Here is an 18858-nt window from a genome sequence, read left to right on the forward strand (position 1 = left end):
TATATATATATATATATATATATATATATATATATATATATATATATATGACCCTAAAATCCACCAGAAAACTCCTAAGCATGATAAACAGCCTCAATGAAGTAGCTGGATATAAAATTAACTCAAACAAGTCAATGGTCTTTCTGTATACAAAGGATAACCAGGCTGAGAAAGAAATTAGGGAAACAAAACCGTTCTCAATAATCACAAATAATATAACATACCTTGGTGTGACTCTAACTAAGGAAGTGAAAGATCTGTGTGATAAGAACTTCAAGTCTCTGAAGGAAGAAATTAAAGAAGATCTCAGAAGATGGAAAGATCTCCCATGCTCATGGATTGGCAGGATCAATATAGTAAAAGTGGCTATCTTGCCAAAAGCAATCTACAGATTAAATGCAATCCCCATTAAAGTTTCAACTCAATTCTTCAACGAATTAGAAAAGGCAATCTGCAATTTTATCTGGAATAACAAAAACCCAGGAAAGCAAAAACTCTTCTCAAGGATATAAGAACCTCTGGTGGAATCACCATGCCGGAACTAAAGCTTTACTACAGAGCAATTGTGATAAAAACTGCATGGTACTGGTATAGCGACAGACAAGTAGACCAATGGAATAGAAGTGAAGACCCAGAAATGAACCCAAACACCTATGATCACTTGATCTTTGACAAGGGAGCTAAAAGCATCCAGTGGAAAAAAGACAGCATTTTCAAAAACATGGTGCTGGCACAACTGGTGGTTATCATGTAGAAGAATACGAATTGATCCATTCCTATCTCCTTGTACTAAGGTCAAATCTAAGTGGATTAAGGAACTCCACATAAAACCAGAGACACTGAAACTTATAGAGGAGAAAGTAGGGAAAAGCCTAGAAGATATGGGTATAGGGGACAAATTCCTGAATAGAACTGTAATGGCTTGTGCTGTAAGATGGAGAATTGACAAATGGGACCTCATAACATTGCAAAGCTTCTGCAAGGCAAAAGACACTGTCAATAAGACAAAAAGGCCACCAACAGGTTAGGAAAGGAGCTTTACCTATCCTAAATCAGACTTATTTGTAGGTTTAATGTCACAAGAACCACCTGCGCCTCCAATAGTGCCATCCTCACAATTTGCCACAAAGAAATTACTTGATAAAAGACTGGGACAAGCTTTCAACCTTCCAAAGCACTGTCAATGGAGAAAAGAACCCTTTGCAACCCTAGAACATTTCTGCAAAACAGATCTTCACCACTAGGTGAAATGTATGTTTAACATTTATATTAGCATGAAACAATAAAGAATGAACAGATGATATTTGAAAGACAAATCTGTGTGGATATCCAAGTTGCCTAGCTCCCTATAAACAAGCAATGTGCACTCCACAATATGGGTGAAATCAGTTTGGTTTTTGAGCCTTGGTGCCAATGTACATCCTGTTTGCCCTTAAGGAAAATGTCTATGTGTGGCCAGAGATTGAAAGTAGCAGTGCCAAGGCTATCAGGTACCCATAAATACAGGTTATGGTTTTAGAATATGCAGGACGTTCCTTGTGTCTTAAACATGAAAAAATATTATATTGAGTATATATTTCTGTTTTTGTAATATTTTCACCTTGTTTTTTAAAGAAGCGAAATGTCATTTAAATAAGGAAGATACAGAAGTAAAAGAGTTTAATGATGGTAGAGACAGGACAGAAAAAGAGGATATATGTTTTCAAGTCTCTCAGACTGCAGATAGGTAGAAGTGAAGCAGGAAAGGTGGACTGTTTTGGCCCAAGGCTTCTATTCCCATTGACTAGCTCTTTCCTGCTGATTGTATCTCTTAGTTCTCAAAGAGTACCTGACTCAAGGTCTAGAATCACTTGTCACTGGGACACAGAATGGTGGAAGTTCATCAGTAGAATTTTTTACCAACTAGAGATCATTGTAAATGTCTGATGCAAAAAAAAAAAAAAAAAAAAAAAAAAAAGCCCCCAAGTAGCTGCAGGTATTCTGAATATTTTCCCTCAATACTCACATGTTCTGTTAAAGTAAGATCATATACATTGATGGTGTATGAACTATTAGGAACTTGTAGTAGTGAAGAAGATGAAGGGGTTCCTGTCATTATTTCATAATCAGGCACTTTAGTTCTATTTATGAGTGTCTTTAAATTGTAAGGGTGTTAATTGAACATGACTAGTCTACCTGCTTTTTCAAAATTGTACCAAGCTTTCTTGTTGATCCTTTTGAGTTCTGTGGACTGTATCTTCGGTATTCTGTACATTTTTTTTGTCTAATATCCACTTATTAGTGAGTACAAACCATGCATTTCCTTTTGGCTCTGAGTTACCTCAATTCACTCAGGATGATATTTTCTAGCTCTTGCCATTTGTCTGCAAAAGTCAGGATGTCTTCATTCTTATTAGCTGTGTAGCATTTCATTGCATTTGTTTTCAGCCTCTATCTATCACAAACAAGGTCATTAAGAACATAATGAAACATGTGCCACTGTGGCATGATGGGGCATCTTTTGGGTATATTACCAAGTGTGGTACTGCTGGGTCTTCAGGTAGATCTATTTCCAATTTTCTGAGGAACCTCCAGATTTATTTCCAGAGTGGTTGCACCAGTTTGCAATCCCACCAGCAAAGAAGGAGTGCTCCTCTTTCTCCACATCCTCTCCAACATGTATTGTCACTGGAGGTTTTTATCTTAGCCATTCTGACTGGTGTAAGGTGGAATCTCAGGGTCTATTTGATTTGCATTTCTCTGCTCAATAAGGACTTTAAACATTTCTTTATGTGCTTCTCAGCCATTTGAGATTCCTCTGCTGTGAATTCTAATTTTAGATCTATACCCCATTTCACAAAGGGAGATGGAGGGAAGGACATGGGAGGGAAAGTGGAGTGGGGTGAGGGAAGAGGGGAACCAGATCTGGTATTGGTTGAAGGAAAAGGACTAAAGACCCAAGGGCCAACAGAAAGAATGGAAACAGGCAACCTTGCTATGTAGGGGATTGGGGGGACCCTCCAGAATGTGCCAGAAACCTGAGAGGTGAGAGACTCTCAGGACTCAAAGGGGCCTTTGATGAAATGCCTGACATTAGGGAGAGGGAACTTAAAGAGCCCACCTAAATCAGAAAGACAGGGCATCAAGTGAGGGAGGGGGTTGACATCCCACAGTCAAAACTTTTCCTGTCTGAAGGAACTACAGGGATGAAAATGTAGAGAAGGATGAGAAAAAGAAGGTCCAACAACATGTTCAAAGTGGAATCCAGCTCAAGGGTAGGTCCCAGAGCCGGACACTATTACTGAGGTTATAGAGTGCTCACAAAAAGTGACCTATCATGACTACCCTGTGAAAGACCCAATAAGGAGCTGAAAGAGTCACATGCAGATATTTGCACCCAACCAGTGGACAGAAGCTGGTGACCCCTGTGGTTGACTTAGTGAAAAACTAGAAGAAGATGAGGAAGAGGGTGACCCTGTAGGAGAACAAGCAGTCTCAATTTTCCTGGATCCCGGCGATCTCTCAGACACTGGACCATAAACCAAGCAGCTTCCAGCAACTGATATGAGTCCCCCAACACTGAAAGGTCTGTGCTCAATCAGAGAAGATGTGCATAACCCTCAAGATACTGGAGCCCCAGGGAGTTTAGAGGTCTGGTGGGGTGATAGGTGGGTTGGGAGGAAAACCTATTGGAGATGGGGACAGGGTGGAGATATGGGATATGGAAAAATCGGGGGGTTGACTGGGAGGGGAGTATAATCTGGAGTGTAAAGATAAAGAAAGAAAGAAAGAAAGAAAGAAAGAAAGAGAGAGAGAGAGAGAGAGAGAGAGAGAGAGAGAGAGAGAGAGAGAGGGAGAGACAGAAAGAAAGAAAGAAAGAAAGAAAGAAAGAAAGAAAGAAAGAAAGAAAGAAAGAAAGAAAGAAAGAAAGAAAGAAAACAGGAAGGAAAGAAAGAAGGAAGGAAAGAAAGTAGGAAAGAAAGAAGGAAAGAAAAGAAATATTGTACAAAACTAGTTATAACCTCAGAACATCATAAATTTATACATTGATGTTTCTCTTCCATTCCTTCAAAACTTCCTGGACTAAGTTCTCAATGGTTTGTAGGTAATAGAGCATGGTTGTGTCTCAGACATGGAGAGAAAAAGGGAAGCCATCTTTTTTCCTGATTCTAGAATCCAATATAGAAAAATTCATATTGAAGAATTAATAAACTTTAATAAATAGATTGTAGGAAGCAGTACTAAATAATCAAATATCCAAAAATCATGGAAGTATAAAAATACTTAAGAGATGGCCAACATTATACTGTTTATTTGTTGGGCGTTATTCCAAATTCCATGATAGAAGCAGAAGAAACAAAGGTTATACTTTGAATAGTGATTGTTGGCAAGGAATATTCATTTTACTCAATATGTTACAAAGCCTAGAATGTCAGGAGCCACTTTTTGTTCAATACCAGCTCAGTTGGCATGATTTGGATCCTACACTTGTAGAGCATGTGCTTTATAAGTTGTAAGTTCATACATTCACCTTCTTTCTCTAATTGCTCTTTTCTGTTCTTCCCATTTACCTCCTCCTGTTTCTCAGCTGGGTCCTCCTAGCATTTAGGCGTATGCTCTTCTACCAAAAATCACTAGTTTCCATACAAACACTGAGGATTCTACTTTTTACATGTATTTTATGAATTAATTAATTAATTAATTAATTAATTCTACTTTTTACATGTATTTTATTAATTAATTAATTAATTAATCAGATTTACAGGGGTCTGTAACACACAAGACCCTGTCTATTACAAAATAATCAACATACAGTTTCAAGGGTTTCTCTATGTTTTCATTCAGAGAAGTTGTAAGGACTCGAAGGGAAGATGGTGGTTAGAATTGATGAAGAGGGATTTTGACTCAGGATCAGCGGGTGCCACCTTGGTTCCCGGACTCACCAGAAAGCAGCCTGCATAGGTGAGAGTGTGGACTACAGAAGCTAACAGCTTCTGGACAGGCAAGAGCCACAGAGCTTCTGGGGTAGCGCCATTTTCAGGCTCCAGACATCCAGCCACCTTCCCAGCCAGAGGACAGGGGTCTGCCCAGCCTGGGAGGTTTTTGCCTCAGGAGCTGCGAAAGTCATCTTGGCTCCAGGACTCCGCAGAAAGTTGTCTGCACAGGCTAGAGTGTGGACCACAGAAGCTAACAGCTTCTGGGAGAGGCGAGAGCCACAGAGCTTCTGAGGCAGTGCCATTTTCGGGCTTCAGATATCCTGCTACCTTCTCAGCCAGAGGACAGGGGTCCACCTGGCCTGGGAGGCTAGGATTTTGACTCAGGATCGGCGGGGGCCACTTTGGTTCCCGGACTCAGCACAAAGCAGCCTGCACAGGTGAGAGTGTGGACTATAGAAGCTACCAGCTTCTGGGACAGGTGAGAGCCACAGAGATTCTGAGGCAGCGCCATTTTGGGGCTCCAGACATACAGAAACCTTCTCGACCAGAGCACAGGTGTCTGACTGGCCCCGGAGGCTTTTGCAAAGGATCAGTGGGAGCCACCTTGGTTCCTAGACTCCGCAGTAAGTAGTCTGCACAGGTGAGAGTGCAGACTACTGAAATGAACAGCTTCTGGGACAGGCCAAAACAACACAGCTTCTGGAAAAGGTTCAGTTTTGGCCCTTCATCTTTGGACAGGAGGAGGTCCAAACGCCTGACAACTGTGCACCTTCCCTGTAAGAGGTGAGCTTGCCTGCAGAGACTGCTCTGACCACTGAAATTCAGAGGAGAGAGCTAGTCTCCCAGGTCTACTGATAGAGGGTAACAAAATCACCAGAGGAACAATCTCTAAACAGAGACAACTATAACAACTAACTCCAGAAATTACCAAATGGTGAAAGGAAAACATAAGAATTTTACTAACAGAGGCCAAGACCACTCACCATAATCAGATCCCAGCACTCCCACTTCACCCAGTCCAGGGCACCCCAACATACCTGAAAAGATAGACCCGTATTTAAAAGCATATCTCATGATGATGGTAGAGGACATCAAGAAGGACTTTAATAACTCACTTAAATAAATACAGGAGAACACGGCTAAAGAGTTACAACTCCTTAAAGAAAAACAGGAAAATATATCCAAAAAGGTAGAAGTCCTTAAAGAAAAACAGGAAAACACACCGAAACAGGTGATGGAAATGAATAAAACCATACTAGACCTAAAAAGGGAAGTAGACACAATAAAGAAAACCCAAAGTGAAGCAACGCTGGAGATAGAAACCCTAGGAAAGAAATCTGGAAACATAGATATGAGAATCAGCAACAGATTACAAGAAATGGAAGAGAAAATCTCAGGTGCAGAAGATTCCATAGGGAACATCAGCGCAACAATCAAAGAAAATGGAAAATGCAAACAGAGTCTAAGTCAAAACATCCAGGAAATCAAGGACACAGTGAGAAGACCAAACCTACAGATAATAGGAGTTGATGAGAATGAAGATTTTCAACTCAAAGGAGCAGCAAATATCTTCAACAAAATTATAGAAGAAAATTTCCCAAATCTAAAGATAGAGATGCCCACACATATAAGAAGCCTACAGAACTCCAAATAGACTGGACCAGAAAAGAAATACCTCCCGACACATAATAATCAGAACAACAAATGCACTAAATAAAGATAGAATACTAAAAGCAGTAAGAGAAAAAGGCCAAGTAACATATAAAGGCAAGCCTATCAGAATTACACCAGACTTTTCACCAGAGACTATGAAAGCCAGAAGAGCCTGGATAGATGTGATACAGACACTAAAAGAACACCAATTCCAGCCTAGGCTACTATATGCAGCCAAACTCTCAATTAACATAGACGGAGAAACCAAAGTATTCCACGACAAAAGCAAATTCACACATTATCTTTCCACGAATCCAGCCCTTCAAAGGATAATAACAGAAAAAAAACAATATAAGGACGGGAATCACGCCCTAGAAAAAACAAGAAGGTAATCCCTCAACAAACCTAAAAGAAGACAGCCACAAGAACAGAATGCCAACTTTAACAACAAAAATAACAGGAAGCAACAATTACTTATCCTTAATATCTCTTAATATCAATGGAATCAACTCCCCAATAAAAAGACATAGACTAACAAACTGGCTACACAAACAAGACCCAACATTTTGCTGCTTACAGGAAACTCATCTCAAAGAAAAAGATAGACACTACCTCAGAATGAAAGGCTGGAAAACAATTTTCCAAGCAAATGGTATGAAGAAACAAGCTGGAGTAGCCATTCTAATATCTAATAAGATTGACTTCCAACCCAAAGTCATCAAAAAAGACAAGGAGGGGCACTTCATACTCATCAAAGGTAAAATCCTCCAAGAGGAACTATCAATTCTGAATATCTATGCTCCAAATACAAAGGCAGCCACATTCATTAAAGAAACTTTAGTAAAGCTCAAAGCACACATTGCAACTCACACAATAATAGTGGGAGACTTCAACACACCACTTTCACCTATGGACAGATCATGGAAACAGAAACTAAACAGGGACACAGTGAAACTAACAGAAGTTATGAATCAAATGGATCTGGAAGATATCTACATAACATTCTATCCTAAAACAAAAGGATATACCTTCTTCTCAGCACCTCATGGTACCTTCTTCAAAATTGACCACATAATTGGTCACAAAACAGGCAACAACAGATACAAAAATATTGAAATTGTCCCATGCATCCTATCAGATCACCATGGACTAAGGCTGATCTTCAATAACAAAATAATTAATAGAAAGCCAACATTCACGTGGAAACTGAACAACACTCTTCTCAATGATACCTTGGTCAAGGAAGTAATAAAGAAAGAAATTAAGGACTTTTTAGAGTTCAATGAAAATGAAGCCACAACATACCCAAACTTATGGGACGCAATGAAAGCATTTCTAAGAGGAAAACTCATAGCTCTGAGTGCCTCCAAAAAGAAACTAGAGAGAGAGCACACATTAGCAGCTTGACAACACACCTAAAAGCACTAGAACAAAAGGAAGCAAATTCACCCAAGAGGAGTAGACTGCAGGAAATAATGAAACTCAAGGGCGAAATCAACCAAGTGGAAACAAGAAGAACTATTCAAAGAATCAACCAATAAAGGAGCTGGTTCTTTGAGAAAATCAACAAGATAGATAAACCCTTAGCCAGACTCACTAGAGGGCACAGGGAAAGCATTCTAATTAACAAAATCAGAAATGAAAAAGGAGACAGAACAACAGATCCTAAACACATCCAAAACACGATCAGATCCTTCTACAAAAGGCTATACTCAACAAAACTGGAGAACCTGGATGAAATGGAGAAGTTTCTAGACAGGTACCAGGTACCAAAGCTGAATCAAGATCAGGTTAATGATCTAAACAGCCCTATATCCCCCAAAGAAATAGAAGCAGTCATTAATAGTTTCCCAACCAAAAAAAGCCCAGGACCAGATGGGTTTAGTGCAGAGTTCTATCAGACCTTCAAAGAAGATCTAATCCCAGTTCTTCACAAACTAGTCCACAAAATAGAAACAGAAGGTACTCTACCCAACTCATTCTATGAAGCCACAATTACTCTGATACCTAAACCACAGAAAGACCCAACAAAGATAGAATACTTCAGACCAATATCCCTTATGAATATTGATGCAAAAATCCTCAATAAAGTTCTGGCTAACCGAATCCAAGAACACATCAAAACGATCATCGATGCTGACCAAATAGGTTTCATCCCAGGGATGCAGGGATGGTTCAATATATGGAAATCAATCAACATAATCCAGTATATAAACAAACTCAAATACAAAAACCACATGATCATCTGGTTAGATGAGGAAAAAGCATTTGACCAGATCCAACACCCATTCATGATAAAAGTCTTGGAAAGATCAGGAATTCAAGGCCCATACCTAAACATGATAAAAACAATCTACAGCAAACCAGTAGCCAACATCAAAGTAAATGGTGAGAAGCTTGAAGCAATCCCTCTAAAATCAGGGACTAGATAAGGCTGTCCACTTTCTCCATACCTATTCAACATTGTACTTGAAGTCCTAGCCAGAGCAATTCGACAACAAAAGGAGATCAAAGGGATACAAATTGGAAAAGATGAAGTCAAAATATCACTTTTTGCAGATGATATAATAGTATATATAAGTGACCCTAAAATTCCACCAGAGAACTCCTAAACCTTATAAAAAGCTTTGGTGAAGTAGCTGGATATAAAATTAACTCAAACAAATCAATGGCCTTTCTCTACACAAAGAATAAACAGTCTGAGAAAGAAATTAGGGAAACAACACCCTTCTCAATAGTCACAAATAATAGAAAATATCTTGGCGTGAATCCAACTAAGGAAGTGTAAGATTTGTATAATAAAAACTTCAAGTCTCTGAAGAAAGAAATTATAGAAGATCTCAGAAGATGGAAAGATCTCCCATGATCATGGATTGGCAGGATCAACATTTTAAAAATCGCTATCTTGCCAAAAGCAGTCTACAGATTCAATGCAATCCCCATCAAAATTCCAACTCAATTCTTCAACGAATTAAAAGGGCAGTCTGAATATTCATCTGGAATAACAAAAAACCTAGGATAGCAAAAACTCTTCTCAAGGATAAAAGAACCTCTGGTGGAATCACCATGCCTGACCTAAAGCTGTACTACAAAGCAATTGTGATAAAAACTGCATGGTACTGGTATAGGGACAGAGAACTAGACCAATAGAACAGAATTGAAGACCCAGAGATGAACTCACACACCTGTGGTCACTTGATCTTTGACAAGGGAGCTAAAAACATCCAGTAGAAAAAAGACAGTATTTTCAACAAATGGTGCTGGCACAACTGGCTGTTATCATGTAGAAGATTGCGAATTGATCCATTCCTATCTTCTTTTACTATGTTCAAATCTAAGTGGATCAAGGAACTCCACATAAAACCAGAGACACTGAAACTTATAGAGGAGAAAGTAGGGAAAAACTTGAAGATACGGGTACAGGGGGAAAATTCCTGAATAGAAGAGCAATGGCTTGTTCTGTAAGATCCAGAATCAATAAATGGGACCTCATAAAATTGCAAAGTTTCTGCAAGGCAAAAGACACCGTCAATAACACAAAAAGGCAACCAACACTTTGGGAACGGATCTTTACCTATCCCAAATCAGATAGGGAACTAATATCCAATATATATAAAGAACTCAAGAAGGTGGGCTCCAAAAAAACAAATAACCCCTTTAAAAAATGGGACTCAGAGCTGAACAAAAAATTCTCACCTGGGGAATACCGAATGGCAGAGAAGCACCTGAAAAAATGTTCAACAACCTTAATCATCAGGGAAATGAAACTCAAAACAACCCTGAGATTCCACCTCACACCAGTCAGAATGGCTAAGATCAAAAATTCAGGTGACAGCAGATGCTGGCGAGGATGTGGAGAAAGAGGAACACTCCTCCATTGTTGATGGGATTGCAAGCTTGTACAACCACTCTGGAAATCAGTCTGGCGGTTCCTCAGAAAATTGGACATAGTACTACCTGAGGATCCAGCAATACCTCTCCTGGTCATATATCCAGAAGTTGTCCCAACCGGTAAGAAGGACACATGCTCCACCATGTTCATAGTAGCCTTATTTATAATAGCCAGAAGCTTGAAAGAACCCAGATGCCCCTCAAGAGAGGAATCGATACAGAAATTATTGTACATTTACACAATGGAGTACTACTCAGCTATTAAAAAGAATGAATTTATGAAATTCCTAGCCAAATGGATGGACCTGGAGGGCATCATCTTGACTGAGGAAACACAATCACAAAGGAACTCACACAATATATATTCACTGATAAGTGGATATTAGCCCAAAACTTAGGATACCCAAGATATAAGATACAATTTGCTAAACACATGAAACTCAAGAAGAATGAAGACCAAAGTGTGGACACTATGCCCCTTCTTAGAATTGGGAACACAACACCCATGGAAGGAGTTACAGAGACAAAGTTTGGAGCTGAGACAAAAGGATGGACCATCTAGAGCCTGCCATATCCGGGGATCCATCCCATAATCAACTTCCAAATGCTGACACCATTGCATACACTAGCAAGATTTTGCTGAAAGGTCCCAGATACAGCTGTGTCCTGTGAATCTATGACAGGGCCTAGTAAACACAGAAGTGGATGTTCACAGTCAGCTATTGGATAGATCGCAGGGCCCCCAATGGAGAAGCTCGTGAAAATACCCAAGGAGCTACAGGGATCTGCAATCCTTTAGGTGGAAAAACAATATGAACTAACGAGTACCCCCACACACACCCGGAGATTCTGTCTCTATCTGCCTATGAATCAGAAGATGGAGTAGTCAGCCATCAGTGGAAAAAGAGGCCCATTTGTTGTGAAAACTTTATATGCCTCAGTACACGGGAACGCCAGGTCCAAGAAGTGGGAGTGGGTGGGTGCGGGAGTAGGTGGGGGACTTTGGGATAGCATTGGAAATGTAAATGAAATAAATACCCAATAAAAAAAAGAAAAATGATAGTGTGAATAGTGACACATTAAATTTGTGAGACATTATCAGTAAATTCAAGGTGATTGTTTAATGAGTTGAGATTTGTCTAATATTGGGAAAATGCTCATGTATCAAAAATAAGGCTTTCTCAGAACCAAACTGAAGTTGATGTAGGAGTAACTTCATAATTTGTTGCCGTTAAATATTGTAGACATTTTGTCTAGACTTTCAAGGATCAATTCTGTTGGTTGAAATAATTGCATCTCAGGCATCCTCCTCAGTTTTATACTAGGATGATCCTGGTCTTCTAATCATTGTGATAACGCAAAAGCATTACTTATTGAGAAAACACTGTAAAGCCTGATGGTTATAGGTTGTTTTCAGGAATTGGTGCATGCCCAGAGGATGGGTTTCAAGTTGGGATCATTATTGATTTACCATTCCAATGCTCCAACTTTGTCACTGCATTCCTTTTCATCAGGACAAAATTTGGGTTGAAAGTTATGTGGGTGACTTGCTGTCCTTATGCTCCAATGGTTGTCCTGTCTGGCTACAGGAGGTGGCCTCTTCTGGTTCTGTGGACCCTATGTTAGGCAAGTCAGCTTAGTTCACCCACTTTGAATCCTGAGAGCCTCCACATCTCAGGTCTCTGAACTTACAAGAGATTCACCCCACCATAGTCTGTTCATATTCTATAGATTTGTTTGAGCTAAAACTCATGCTTAGTAAAAAAGTCAATCTTGGAGGTTTATTATGACCTATGAAAAATAGAATGAGCATATTTGTAATGAAATGTGCAGGTGCATTATTCACTATCATTGGACTGCTAATATTATAGGTCAATGTGTTTCTGAGGACCTGGCAGTCACTGAAATCTACGCATTAATGGAAATTAATCCTGCTGACTTGTTTTCCCCAAGACGTGAATTATAGATGAATGCAGTGAGTAGTTAAGTCCTGTTCTGAAAATTTTACAAATGAAACTTCTGTCATTTTAAAGTCCATAACATTGTTTCTAGAACTGCAGTGCATATCAGAACCATCCTAGTATCTGGAGTAAACTCGAGTGTCTGGATACAATTGACTCAGGGAATGAATCACTAGTTGTGGGATGCATGCCAGAAATGTGTTTTTTTAATTCATTCTCTAATGTGAAATTCTCAAATTGTGACCTTAAAGCAAAAAACTCATTCAGTAGATGATAAACTGCCTTATTATATCAAAACATCTGAACTTGCCCTTCAATCTTCTCCTTTTCATTGGCTGTTTTGATGACTGTTTTGGACCTCCAGGCACTGGGACTTTATCCACTGTTTGCCTATAATATGTCCCTGTGAGATGTGTTGGAATACCTTATGAAAAGTGGAGACCTGTGTTCCCTGATACTTGGTATTTAAAGCCCAAAGAAGGTATTGCTGGGTTACATCCAGGGACCTCAGGAACCTCCAAAGAGCTGTGGAGTCCACTGAGGCAGCATAAGTCACCAAGGTGAAGCCTTGCATGTGCAAAAGCAGACAGAATGTGAATCTGGAAGGCAGACTCCATGGGGAATGAAGTAGATTCCCAGAAGGAGAGTATATTCTAAGGATTAGCAGATGTGTTGTGTGTAGGTAGAATTGAAGAATAGAGAAGGCAGAGAATAAAGCAGGCCCTGTGTGTCCAAGGATGTAAAATGTATCATTAAGTGCCAGTCTGTTCACAAAAATTTAGATCTGGTATATTCCACATACATAGTCATCATTGTTATATATTGGTCAAGTGTAGTTCATCCTTTCAGACATGACCCTATGGTACATCTCTTTTCAGTTGATATATACTAGTATTGTAACAGGTGGAATGATCTTATCTAGGTACTAGTGCAGTAATCCTAACCCTTCCTAATGCTGCAATTCTTTAATAAACTCCCCAAATTTGCAGTGACCATCAAACACAATCATTTCATTGCTCCTTGATAACTGTAATTTTGCTACTGCTATGAATCATAGTGTTAATATCTAATATGCAGGATGCATGATATGTGACACACAGGTTAAATATCACTCTACTGTGGGAAGGGTTGCTCTAGAAAATTAGTTATTTGAGAACCTAAAAACATATGAATACTTTGCTACTGTACTGACCTCCACTCTTAGTGCAGGCTATGCATAGTGTTTCTAAATGAAACCATCATCATTGATGTAAATGTTGGGGAGTTTGGCCACATGGACTCCACTATGAAACAGAAAGAATAGGAAATGATTCTTACCACAATTTTTATAGAAGATATTTTACAATTTTGATTCAAGAAAGGGGTATGATATGATTTGTTTACACTCTAGGGCTCAGAGTAAAATTAAGACCTGGTACCAAATATTAAAAGATTTTCTTGGTATAAGTGGTAAGTCATTTATTTATACTCGTGTCAATGATTGCTAGTATCTTCTTGTCCTCTGCATAAATGGAGATCTTACTAAAATAATAAGGTGCAGTACAGTTGAATTTCCCCACTTTAAAACTGTTAATATTTGCTCTCTATTTTGTACTAGATCGAATAGCCACCAGTGGCTGACTTATTGTAAACATATCCTCAGTCCTTTCTATAATCTTTGCATACATATTTTGAGTTGTAGTTCCAAGAGTTTTATTAAACATGGATGGTTTAAATTTTCTGAAAGTAGTAAGGACATTTTAAAAATATGGTCCTATCTTATTATCTCTTATCTTTCCAGGTCCATGATACATGAATCCTGATGTCTTCATGGCATTCCCATGTGTGAGGGTGGCCTCAGATGCTCCAGTGCTTGAAACTAATTTGAATGCTGAATGACAAGAGTTATCAAGGAAAGATAAAATTTATATAGCTTTGTTGGGTACCTGGAAACTTTTGAAGAACCACAGAATGAATTACCCTTTGCTGTTGCAAGTGTCTAGCCACATTAGTGGTCATAGGCCCCAATGTCAATGAATAATTATCTAATGACAATCATTCTGAAGAAAGAGTGTTCAGATTCTGTTTTCCTTACCATGTGGAGAATGGGTAGATACAACTACTTCTTTTGGACTCTATTTATCTGAAGTCACAAGTGGACATGGTCAGCTTGTCCATGATTTTGGTTAGAAAGAAATGTCATCTATTGCACCCTTTTCCCAGTTTAAGGGCACAGAGGGTAGTATGAGAAGAAAATGTAAAAAAGCCCCATAGTGTAAAAATGTGCCATGGGGTGAATGGCATGGGGGAGAATTCTTAACCATAGTAATGAACAACTTGGATGATACAGTGAGTGTGGGATGGACTGATTTCAAACTATGTTCTATTAAGTGCTTTACATGAAGTCTTTTATATTGTAATCATTTATGTATTTTTCCTTAGAGACTGGTGAAAAAATCCAGAATATGTTTATTGCTTTTTAGACACAAAGGAAATGTAAAATCATAAGGAAACATAAAGTTGTCAGTGTTTTCCCCAAATTTATGGGCTGGCAAATGAAAAGTATGAGAATTTTTTTGGAAGCAGGTATATTAGTGTCATAATTCCATCTTATAACCATATGTTAAAAAAAGCCTTGCTGTCTCTGTATACACTTTGAATATGGTGATGTATACAATTCCTTTTTAGATAATAATTTCTTCTCTGAATGCTTTGTGCATTTTCACAATGTATACTAACAATCCACTACACACCATTATCCTCCAACTCATCTCTCTAAAGAACTTATATCCCACTTTGTTGGCATTAATAGCCCAAAAACCAGTTGTTCCTGCTTAAATGCTTACATGTGTGGATACCCACTGAGGCATAAAGAAACTGCAAACAGTCATGTTCTATACAAGGCTGACCATGCCTTCCTGGTAATTTATCAAAATATCATTACATATTCTTAGGCTTCCAATATTGTTGGTTGAGTTAGTATTCATTTGTGGATGACTGTATTTTCTTCTCTGGTTTGAGTAGATTTGGGTAAAGGACATTGTCAATAGGAAAAAATGTGAACCTACAGATTGGGAAAAGAACTTTTCTAAACCTACATGTTATAGAGGTTTAATGTCCAAAAAAATTAAAAATTAAGAAGTTAGACATCACCAATGCAAATAAACCAATTAATAATGGGGTACAGAACTAAACTGAATTCTCAACAGAGGAATCTCCAATGACTGAGAAGCACATAAAGAAATGTTTGGCATAGTTACTCATGAGGGAAATGCAAATGAAAACGACAATGATAATGCTTCTTCTATCCATAAGAGTAGCTGAGATCAAAGACTCAAACCACAGGACATTCTGGCTAGGATTTAGAGTAAGGGGAACATTCCTTCACTAGAGTGGGAGTAAAAACTGGTACAACAACTCTAGAAATCAATCCTGCAATTTCTGAGAATATGGGACTAGATCTACATGAATACCCAGCTATACACTCCTGATAATATACCTAAAATGTTTTTTCCACTATACCACGTGGACATGTGGTCCACTATGCTCATAGCAGCATCATTCATAATAGTCAAATGCTATTCAGAGTGTTTTATAAATTATGGGGAATATATGGGTAAAAATGTATCTGACACATTGTTGTTACTCTCCTGGCTTTTGTCTGTGTGAGAAGCAATGGTGGAGGGATATGGTTATTGTATCAAGGAAGAAATACAAAATGCCCTTACATATATTTGGATATTTTGACTCCATAATTGGGGAAAAAACTTAAGTTAAAATAAATTTTGCTTAATTTAGAAACAATTCTTTGTAATAAAAATAGTGTAGTGCATGTAGGATAGAACTTGCCACAAGCAAGTCCTAGTAAAAACAGAGAATCAGAAAGGAGCCCCAGGCAGGCAGGCCATCAGTCACCTCAGATATTAACCTAGCCAAAAATGTATCTATAAACTTTTAATGAGCTAAATTCCAGATTGTGTTGATATGCTAGTGAACCAGTACATAGCTGAAAGTTCTAACAGTGCATATTTAATGCCTAATTAAATTGTAAGAAGTATTGGAACTGTAGGAAGGTTTTAGCAGATCACACTGCCATGTTCCAAAGACATGAACATCCTAGCTTCTGTGTTGATATCAATATGCAAAAGGACTAAAGACTATTTGCATTGCAACATCCCAAGTGACAAATACATTTTCCTCACTTTTAGTGGGCCAAGATTTGGCCACTTGTCAGGCAAAGATATAGTCCTAAAGTAACAAGGACCTCCTCGACGTCCACTACTGCTATCCTCATGAGCTTCCACAAATGACATACTTCATAAAAGACATGGGTAGAGCCTGAAAGCTTCCAAAGTACCATCACTGGAGAATGTTTCCTAGTGGAACTCTACAGTAATATATCTCCAATGGAACCCTACAGTAATATTTCTGCACAACAGATCTTTTGCACTGTCTTATATTTATGCACAACCTTTATATTAGCATTACACCACAAGGAATGATTGTTGGAATGAATGGAATACATTTGAAAGACAAATCTTTGTGGATATACAAATTGCCTACCGCTCTATATATAGCCTAGAAGTCTGCCCTCAACAATAAGGGAGGGATCCATTTGTTTCCTCAGCCTTAAGAGAAATGTCTAGGTGTGTGAGGGAATAAAAGCAACAGTGAAGCATCTAAGGCTTCAGGTGTCCCTGAAGGCAGCATACGGTTTTAGAATATGGAGGATGCTCCTTATGTCTTATTCGTGAACAAATATTATATTGAGGGTATAAATTAGTTTTGTAATTTTTCACCTTTCTTTTAAACCAGTCAAATGCCATTACAATAAGGAAGTTATAGGAGTAAAAAACTTTAATGAAGGTAAAGACATGACAGAGAAAGAGGATATAGGTCTTCATGTATTTCAGAGTGCAGGTATGTAGTAGTGACGCAGGAAAAGTGAACTGTTTTGGCCCAAGGCTTCTATTACTGTTGACTAGCCCTTTCCTGCTGATTGTATCTCTCAGTGCTCAAAGAGTACCTGACCCAAGCTCCAGAATCATTTGCCACTGGGACACAAAATGGTGGAATTTCTTCAGTAGAACTTCCAAGATAAAGTTCATTATAAATGCCTGCTACAAACCACTCAAGTATCTAACTGTATTCCAAATATTTACGCCCCAAACACACCTATTGTGCCAAAGGAAGGTCTTAGTGATATAAGATAGAGATTGAAGAATGGTTCTGTACATTGGGGTGAGAGAAGTGCAGACCAGAGTTGAATCTAGGGGTCAGCAAATCCACTCAGACTAAAGAGTTCACTTGATTTTTGTTTGGCCACATTTATGGTGTATGAGCTTAACTATGAAGAACTTCTAGTGATGAAGACAATGAAGATCCTGACATTATTTCATACTCAGAGACCTCAGTTTTATTCACAGGTTTCTTTAAATGTTACGGTGTTAATAAAACTTGGCTGGTCTACCTGATTTTTCAAAAGTATACCAATGATGTTCTATCTGCAGACTTTGAGAAAACATAGATTTATTTATTGAGGTTTCTCATCCAATCCTTCCGAACCTCGTGGACTGTGTACTCAACTGTATTGTAGGTTAATAGAGACTGGCGTGTCTCAGGTGTGGAGAGAAAAATGAAAGCTATCTTTCTTCCTAGTATTTCCAGGTTCAAGATCACATATGAGAAAAATTTATACTGATGAACTGAGAAACTTTACTAAAGAAATTATAGGAAGCAGTACTGGAGAACCAAATACCCAATCACCATGTAAGTAGAAAGTACTTAAGAGATAGCCATTATAAACATTATAGTGTTTATTTTGGGGGGCTTTATCCCAAATCTCAAGAGAAAGGCAGAAGAAACCTTGGTTATGTATTGAGTAGTGATTTTTGGCAAGGATTATCCATTATAATAATATGTCACTAAGGCTAGAATGTTGGGAGTCACTTTTGGTTAGTGTCAGATCAGTAGGAGTGCTTTGGTACCCACTGTTGTAGAACTCATGCTTCATAAAGTGAGATTTCATGCATTCACAGTCTTTACATACTTCCTGTTTTCTGTCCTTCCCATTAACCTCCACTTGAATCTCAGTTGAGTCCTGATATCAATGAGTTGTCTGCCCTTTTTTCAAGAAACTACTGGATTGAATCCTTACATTGAGGACTCCATTTTTACATTTAAAAATATTCTTTGCTAGATAGGGGAATTTCAATCAGGTCTGTGTGGACCTGTAACACAGAAAAGACACTGTTTATTTTACAAATAATCAGCATGCTCTAAAGATATTGAGAGATACCACTAGAGATCTGAAGGAAAATAGTGGCTGCAACTGATGAAGAGAATGTGATTTTTGAACATTATCTCTTTGAAAATTATATCAACGCTTACGGTCATAAAAGCACCGGGGTAGTTAGGGCACAGGGTCGGCTGACACTAGCCAGCTAACCACAACACCC

Source organism: Mus caroli, unplaced genomic scaffold (genome assembly GCF_978045245.1).
Source record: "Mus caroli unplaced genomic scaffold, Mus_caroli_1 scaffold_15, whole genome shotgun sequence".
In the NCBI taxonomy this organism is placed as follows: Eukaryota; Metazoa; Chordata; class Mammalia; order Rodentia; family Muridae; genus Mus; species Mus caroli.